General features: G+C 35.9%; 1 protein-coding gene across 4 annotated transcripts in view; it reads right to left on the reverse strand.

The window, feature by feature from the left end:
* sky (GTPase-activating protein skywalker) overlaps positions 1-8011 on the reverse strand; it is a 29321-nt gene extending 21310 nt beyond the window's left edge. For all 4 annotated transcript variants that reach the window (XM_018447333.1, XM_018447331.1, XM_018447332.1 and 1 more), the window contains exon 1: positions 7408-8011. The gene's annotated coding sequence lies outside the window, so the exon portion shown is untranslated. The remainder of the gene's footprint in view (positions 1-7407) is intronic.
* Between the last annotated feature and the right edge of the window lie 25 nt (positions 8012-8036).

Consider the following 8036-nt stretch of genomic DNA (forward strand, 5'->3'; position numbering starts at 1 on the left):
AGAAAAAAAGTTGTTAACTTAACTAAATGTGTTTAGTTCGTAATGATTATTTAGTTCAAATATTTATATATTTAGATTAACAAAATCTTGTAATTTAAAATATATTATTTGTTTGAATTAACAAATATTTGGTTGAATTAACAAATATTTGCTTGACAGTCCCTGACTGCTACATTTAGTTGAATCAACTAATATTTTGTTGAAACAGCAACTTTTTTTTCTTAGTGTACAGTAGAGTAATTACGTTAGCAGCAGCAAACCCAATGTTGATTTCCTTACTGCTTACATTTTACTGCTTAAGTTTTTTGCATGCCATGGCTCCAAACCTGGTCAAATATGTGACTGATCTAATACTCAGTATTTTGTTTTCTATTATAGATTACGTTTACACCATGCATTTAAAAGTCGCGGTCTAAACCACAAGTTCGACTTTCAATAATTTAGGTTCGTTGGTATATAAACAGTTGATAGATGAACTATCTTCTCTATGGTCAGGCCTCATTTTTTGATGACCCGACTTAAAATATAAGTCAGGTCGCAAAATCTCTCGGTATAAACGTAGTCTTATATATACTAAACGTTTACATGGGAAATATAGAAAGAAGTGAGTTTTAGATCAGGTGAAAGGTTACGTCATTTCAAACGACACATTTCCGAAACGATTCGTGCTTAATTTAAAATGAAGCTGACTGAAAAAATTCATTCTGCACAATGCGTCGCAAGATCAAGGTCATTAGCGAGGTTTAACATTCTCTATAAATAGCTGTAAAAAATCCCGGAGATAAAAGGCATGTGCCTTCTAAACGGTGGTGTGTCTCGCAGTATCTCGTGCGACTATAGATCATAGAAGAGCGCGTCGGGTGAAGTGAGCAATAAACAACGAGCAGTAGCGTGCAACGCAGCGGCGGTCGCGCGCGATTACGCAATGCCGTGTAATTTCAGTGCGAAATCCAAACGGTTAGGATTCGGCCGCTGAGAAATTTCGCAAGTGCCAAACGGCGCGCTCGCGCGACGCGTCTCGGCGTTTGACCTTGGATCCGACAATTCCGCGAGGATCATCATTCTACTTCTCGTGGATTTGTGCACGCTGAATAATTCATCAACGAGAACAGTAACGTTAGTCCCACCAGCTTGATTAACGAAGTGTCGTACGCAATTTGCGCTTAACTTCCCTCCAGAGGATTAATAATATTTATTATAGAGTTCATGTTGAATTGGAGATTGGAAGAAAGAATAAATTATATATTTTTAAAAGGAAACGACGAACTGCATGAAAATCCTATATGGATGATTTCGATCGTTAAATTAATTACCGATTAAATTAATCGGAGCTCGAATCGGAATTCTGATTATAATTTAATTGGCAATTAATGCAACCGATAGAATTGCTAAAATTTTAATATATAATTCACAGTAAAATGTTTAATCTAATTAAATATGAGAATTCCTATATTCAATTTATATACGTATCTGATTCTGCAAACTGCGAGCAAAAAATCTTTTTTGGTCTTGAAACGCCATCGTGAGAACCAGAGTAGTAATATCACTTATTAAATTGACAAGCAATTTAATAATTTTTGGTGCTAATAAGCATCTTTATAAAAATACCAATAATTAGATATTAATCTTGAAAATAATTTAATATGATAAATATTAATATTCTTATCCTCTTAAAAATGATTATTAGACCAAAAATTATTAAATTGTTTGTCAATTTAATAAGTGATATTACACTCTGATTCTGCTGCTTTTCGGCACGCAGAATCAAATATGTATATAAATTATTCACACAGAAATATTTAAGCACTAATATAAGATCCGCTTTGACCGAATATTAGGAATTCTCATATTTAGAGGTCTATTCTGTAACTCTCAACAACGATATCGTTACTGTCGTTAAGAATTACAGAATAGGCCCCTCAATTAGATTTATTCTCATCGGTCTAAATTTGTATCGTTTCTAATATATGATTTGCTATTCCTCTTTATGTCCATTTGTGTAACAATAAATTAGTTTTAATCTCAGTTCAACTCACTTTTTATTTTTATTCTAGTGTCAGAAAAAAGTAAAGAATAATTTAAGCCGAGATTAAAGCCGAGTTAATCTAGACCGATAAAAATGGGCTAAGTTAATCTAGATTAACTTTATCCATAGAAATGGATTTAGCTTTCTTTTTATGTATTAAGGAACAAAGAAATTAATAATTCTTTCTATACTAATAAAATAGATATTATTTGGTAAATTAATCACCGGTTAAGTTAACCGGAGCTTGGCCAAAGTCAGCCAAAATGTGTATTCACATGTGTATTCACATGTTGGAGTGTATAGATACAAATAGGGTCATAAATTCATTAATGCGTAAAGTTGTACATATATTCGCGGCGCGTACTTCCTGCCTAAATGTTCGCGCATCATGATCGTGATTATTTAAACCGCAACGATTTAGACTTTATCTTAAAAAAGCAAAAGGTTCATATTTTGTAATCTGACGTATTAATGTTTAACGAATAATAATAAATAATAATATAATAAATAAATTGAAACAAATGATTTTCAAAAAAATCAAGATGCATTAACATTTAAACAGGAAGCACGTGCTCCGAATGTCTGATATGTGTGCACAAATTCGTATAATATCTATACAATAACTCTGTGTGTAGGTGTATCGTAATTATTCGTATCGCTAAATAATTTTAAAAAAAATGTAAAGAGAGAGAAAGAGAGAGGATTTAAATCGTGCTTATAATATAATGCGTGTAGAACAGTTCTCCTTCTCAGTTACATTGCTAATAATCCACCTTGTATATGCACGTACGACTACGTACATTAACCATATCCGGTTCGCTTGTACTCAGCGACCAATTTCTTTACAATGCCTAAGAAATGTATTTTTTTCGTTTACATAGTTAATTTGCATGGTTCAATAGCTTCACGGTCCGCAAAGAATGGAAAGACTCGGCGAGTCGATTGTCGGTGAGGTGTCCTTGTGAACGCGATCGCGCTGGATAACTATTAACACACGTGGTTGTACATGAGACCGATTGAGAGATCGGCCGGTTAATCCACCGCAAGTAACGCAGCTTCACGCAATCCGAGCACCAATGACGGAATAAAATTCCCATTTCTTTGACGCGGGTTGTTGGGGAACAGCGCAAAACGTTCAATGACATTTTTTGTAACCTCGTGATAAGATGCAAGGTTGATCGAATTGTCCGGACAAACGTAAAGCGAGATCCAGAGTTAAATTGTTGAATTTGTCTTTGGATTAATGACTGTGGTGATCAAAGCGGCGCAAAATAAATTAATAACATCTAACGTGACAACCGTTTTCTTGTTTTTCTAATGGTGCGTTTAGAATTACTTGTCCTTTAGAAGCAACAGATATCGTTTAAGTTTGATTTTAAAGCACAGTAAATACTCGGCATAGATCTATCAAAATAGGTCTATGAATTTTTTGTTCCATAAATAAAAATAATCGGGATTTTCAATTCTATGTCATTCTATATCCACAAATTATAACTTATTTGCTGGTGTTTAATTAGAGGCCAAAAATATTTTGCTATTGAAATTTTGAGTTCAGTTTTTTCATATGAATTTTCTTCTTATCAAGGAAAATTTGAAGGTTTTTAACAGTTAACGTGTATCCGTTAATGCAACGTTTATCCACCTATCCGTTTGATGAGCGAAATAGTAGAGGTAAAAGAAAAAAATTCATCCGCGGAAACTGGCGCGTGACTTCTTTTACATCCGGTACATGAAAGTGCTAAATGGCCATTACTAAACGTCAAGAGCGTGAAACGACTCATCAACGTTGGAGCAACAGCCCTAGTATCGTTCCTCTCTGTCTCGCTGTACCTATAAACGAAAGTCCCTGAAACGAAAACTGCCTACTTCCGAGCAATAAAGACCAATGCCGTAATCATCGTGATTTAACATTGACTCGACCACCGGGAGTCGTCATATAAATGAAATAATGTTTTTATATAAAATCTTCAAGAACATACTCGTCATTTCAAAGTGGTAAATGTAGTTTCTACGATGGTAAACGTCGTGTCACTATGTATGTTACACGTGGCATTCTTTTGATGTTGGAACGAGGTCTGTTCTTCGTAGCTGCACTATATTTCCACTCTTCAAAAATAAATATATAATTTGACAGTGAAGAGAAAATGCATTCTAAAAAATATCGTTATGGATTTAACACCATGCGATGCCTATGCAGGGTGTCCCAAAATTCGTGAATTAAAATATTACAACAAGAAGATCCTCGAAAAATTAAATAAAAAGGTTATTTGTTATTTTTTATTTTAAGTAGTAATTTTTTAGATATAAATGGTTTAAATATGATCAATTACAGACTACATTTAGACTATCACTTGTAACTATCATTGAAGTGAGCGCTCACCAACGCTCACAAACACCCGTGTGTGACTCATGGACAGGTGGCTATCTAAACATAGTTTATTATTGGCCACATTAAAACCCTTATATCTCAAAAATTACTGCTTAAAATAAAAATTTATAAATAATTTTTTTATTAAATTTTTCGAAACCTTTCTTACTGTGATATTTTGTTCGCGAATTTCGGGACGCCCTGTATAATTTTACCATGTTACTGTTATTAATCAACATAGTGTGAATTTAAAACCATACATCAACACCATCATGGTGTGGATATAATTCATAATGTTAATATTAACATCAATACGGTAAGAATGTAACACATAGACATGTGTTACATTCACACCGAGAGTATGGGGAAAATGAAAGAAACAAAAAAATTCAGCTATAAAGAACAAACCGAATGTTTCTACTCTCTAAATTCTTTGAAGCGAATATCTAAAGAATGAAATTTCACTCTTAAAAACTGAAAATTCTTTTTCAAGAGTGGCAAAATTTGCACTTTTTAGAGCAAGATTCCATAAAAAACTTCAAGAATACGAAACAAATTCTATTACTGGATATTTCACGTGCATTTCAAGAGTTACAAATTGTCTTAACTATTTTGAAGCCAATCATATGATCTTTCGGATATACGCGTGCGAAACTATGACGGTGTTAATTGACAATCCTCTGATGTTGTGTCAGGCGATTGTCAATATTTCGAGTTTAATTATGGTACCCTAATTGGTATCCAAAATATGGTATCCAGAATTATGGTACCCTAACTTCGTGGAGTTTAATATTCAATATTTTAGATGTTACGGCAAAGCCCTCTATTCCGAATCCCCTTTTATTCTGGAACAGCTGTTCCCCTGTCAAGTGGAAGTCTCCTCTTACGTCGCTCTCCCACTATGCCGTTTGCCACGTGATCGCATAGCCATGCGTGGAGTGAGAAAACGAGTAAAAGACGGAGAGTGAGCGATGACATTTTCGTTTCACGCATATTTCGTCAGGATAAGAGTTTGGGGATTAAGGGGCGACTCCGGAATAGACAGGCAGTTCGGTTTCAGTGATTCTAGAATACTGTACAATATTCTTCTGTGAAAACGCACGAAAACAGTCTCTATATCACGACAGAGTCAATCGTGACTCAGTTTAAAGTTTTTTTTTCGCACACATTTGTCTCCCTTAATTTTTCTGAAAGAATAAAACAGCATCTACATATTGAGACACCTTGTGTACTCATTTAAATACTAATATACTGTGAAAAATAAAAGAAAGTTAATGAAAACAAGCAAAACATTCGAATATTTGGGCACTCTTGCTTGAAATAAAATAACAAAACAAATGTATAAACACTTTTTTTTGTAAACAGAAAAGTTATAATAGTAAAAAATTTTACAGAGAAAAAAACAGATGGTTATTTCTATTAATGTAGAAAAATTTTAACCTCGATTTAACTTATTCTTTATTTTTTTCGAATACTTAAAATCAGAAAAAAATAAAGATTAAATTAAATTGAAATTAAAATTAACAAACATTGATAGAAATGGACATTAGTCCCTTACAGAAATACAAGATGATGCGCGCGCGCAATTAAAACACATCATATCTAACAAGTAATAATAAAAAAATTAAACAAATGATTGGAATCGAAAAAATGTATAAAACTTTGAGTTCACGATGCTAGAAATCTCGGATGAAAAAAAATTAACCAATTGCATTGGTCATGTAATCGAATTGTTCCAATGTAACATGTAAATTCTTTCTCTGTCCGAGATCTCGGAGAAGTTTCTAGCATCGTGGACATAAAGCTTACGAAATATTTTTTCTGACTGGAATGTTATTCGATTCCTAATTGTTCCCAAAATAAAAAAAAAATTTAACGTATTAGACATCAAACGTGCTCCAATATTTAATAAAAAAGTATCTCGATAATTTTAACATCATACACATATATACCTTTTAATAAGGTCAAATCGGGTCTAATATAGAAAGTGTAAATGGAGAGATAAAATAGATCTCCTGTGTCGCTTAATGTCATTTTCGGCTCCAGAGGAAGTTCGAATTGCTTTGCGCGGCAAAGTTAACTTTTATGAACTTGCGCTCAACTGGTGATGCACTTGGCAGGATCATTACGTCATTAATCGCCGTAAGAGTGATCCAAACCTGCTCCGGTCGAAGGCGCCGAATATGAAAAGTGTAACTGACAAACGGTCGCGTTCATCGGAAAACGCAATTTTGTAAATTTTTTCAATATTATTAGTTTATACATTTAGACATTCAGTGAGAAACTGAGGGCCAATTATATTGAAAAATTATGTAACATTTGCAAAGCTGCATTTTCTGCTGAACGTAGTCAATCAGACAAGTCGATCTACTTAGGGGCGATCGATCCCGGTGAATATTCAATTGGTTTTTTGTTTCTCTCTGTAGTGTACTTACTTAATACCGATTACGATGCAAGATCCATCGTTATCTTTCATTTATTTTTAACCCTCCGAAGCTGTCGGAGTCTTGGCTCTACTCAATTTAGATTCACTAAATCTTTGTCAAACAATTCAATTTTCTTTATATTACATCTGCAAATTTCAATTATTCTTATTAAAATATATTCTTAACAATTATTCTTTTTCTTAATAGTTATGTTATTTTGTTTTCTTGAAATTAATTAGTGCCTTTTAATTAATAAGTAAATGGAGTTTTATGGACTCAGCCTCCGTAACTGTATTATAGATTTTGGCGTCAGCTCTGGAAAATTAACAGCGAATGTTTCTTTCTCTTTCTCTCTTTCCATATCGTTTTCGCGTATCTCCATCCGAAGCTTAAATAGACGTATGTATAGCACTTTAAATTCAAGAAATGCAGAGAACGGTTGAAAGAAACCGACGGTCAGAGTGCGTACTATTCTATATAATTCAGTAAATGCATTTAATCGACGCTGGCGTAATGCGCCCAGAACCGCCGAGAATGACTTACCGCCGGTTTAAGATACATGCGCGATATTGGCGAAGCCGGCCTACCTCGATAAGCGCGACGAAACACCAACAGGCAGCTCCGATCCTCGTGTCGAAGCGTGGCATGCAAACAAGGGACGTTACAGACGAGCCGCCCGGCGCGGCACGGACGGCGGTGTTCCCGCAGTCCGCACTGCCCGCCCGAGCGATGCCACTCAGCCACTGTCGACGTCGCTCTGAACGTAGTCGCGCTTTGGCCGATCGCGCGTTTCCTCACTTCGCGCGGTAATTTTCGGGCCGTCTGGCGCGTCAGTATGCAATCAGTTCACTTCGTCTGTCGGGCGATTGATTGTCGGGCACCACACCGACCGCCGACTATACACTTGATCGCGAGATGCTGCTTTGTACGCTTCAACGTCTGCCTGGCTGATCGCTTGCTCGCGCGTGCGCGCGCGCACGAACGTTTACGTACGTGCGTGTGTTTACGTTGCACGTAATCCTACGACGCGCGCTTGACATCCCGCGATCCCTCTCCGGGTCGCTCAAGATCACGAATCGTTTCGCGCGTATACCTCACTGCCGTCACGGAAATCAGCGGACCGACGACATACAGCAGCTCGATCTCTCTCTCGCACAATCGCGACGCGTACGTCCGCGTATCACGCGCGTATAAGGGCCACTGCGCGTCGACGGCG

The sequence above is a fragment of the Mycetomoellerius zeteki genome, unplaced genomic scaffold, assembly GCF_001594055.1.
Source record: "Mycetomoellerius zeteki isolate Tzet28-1 unplaced genomic scaffold, Tzet1.0 scaffold20, whole genome shotgun sequence".
NCBI classification, from domain to species: Eukaryota; Metazoa; Arthropoda; class Insecta; order Hymenoptera; family Formicidae; genus Mycetomoellerius; species Mycetomoellerius zeteki.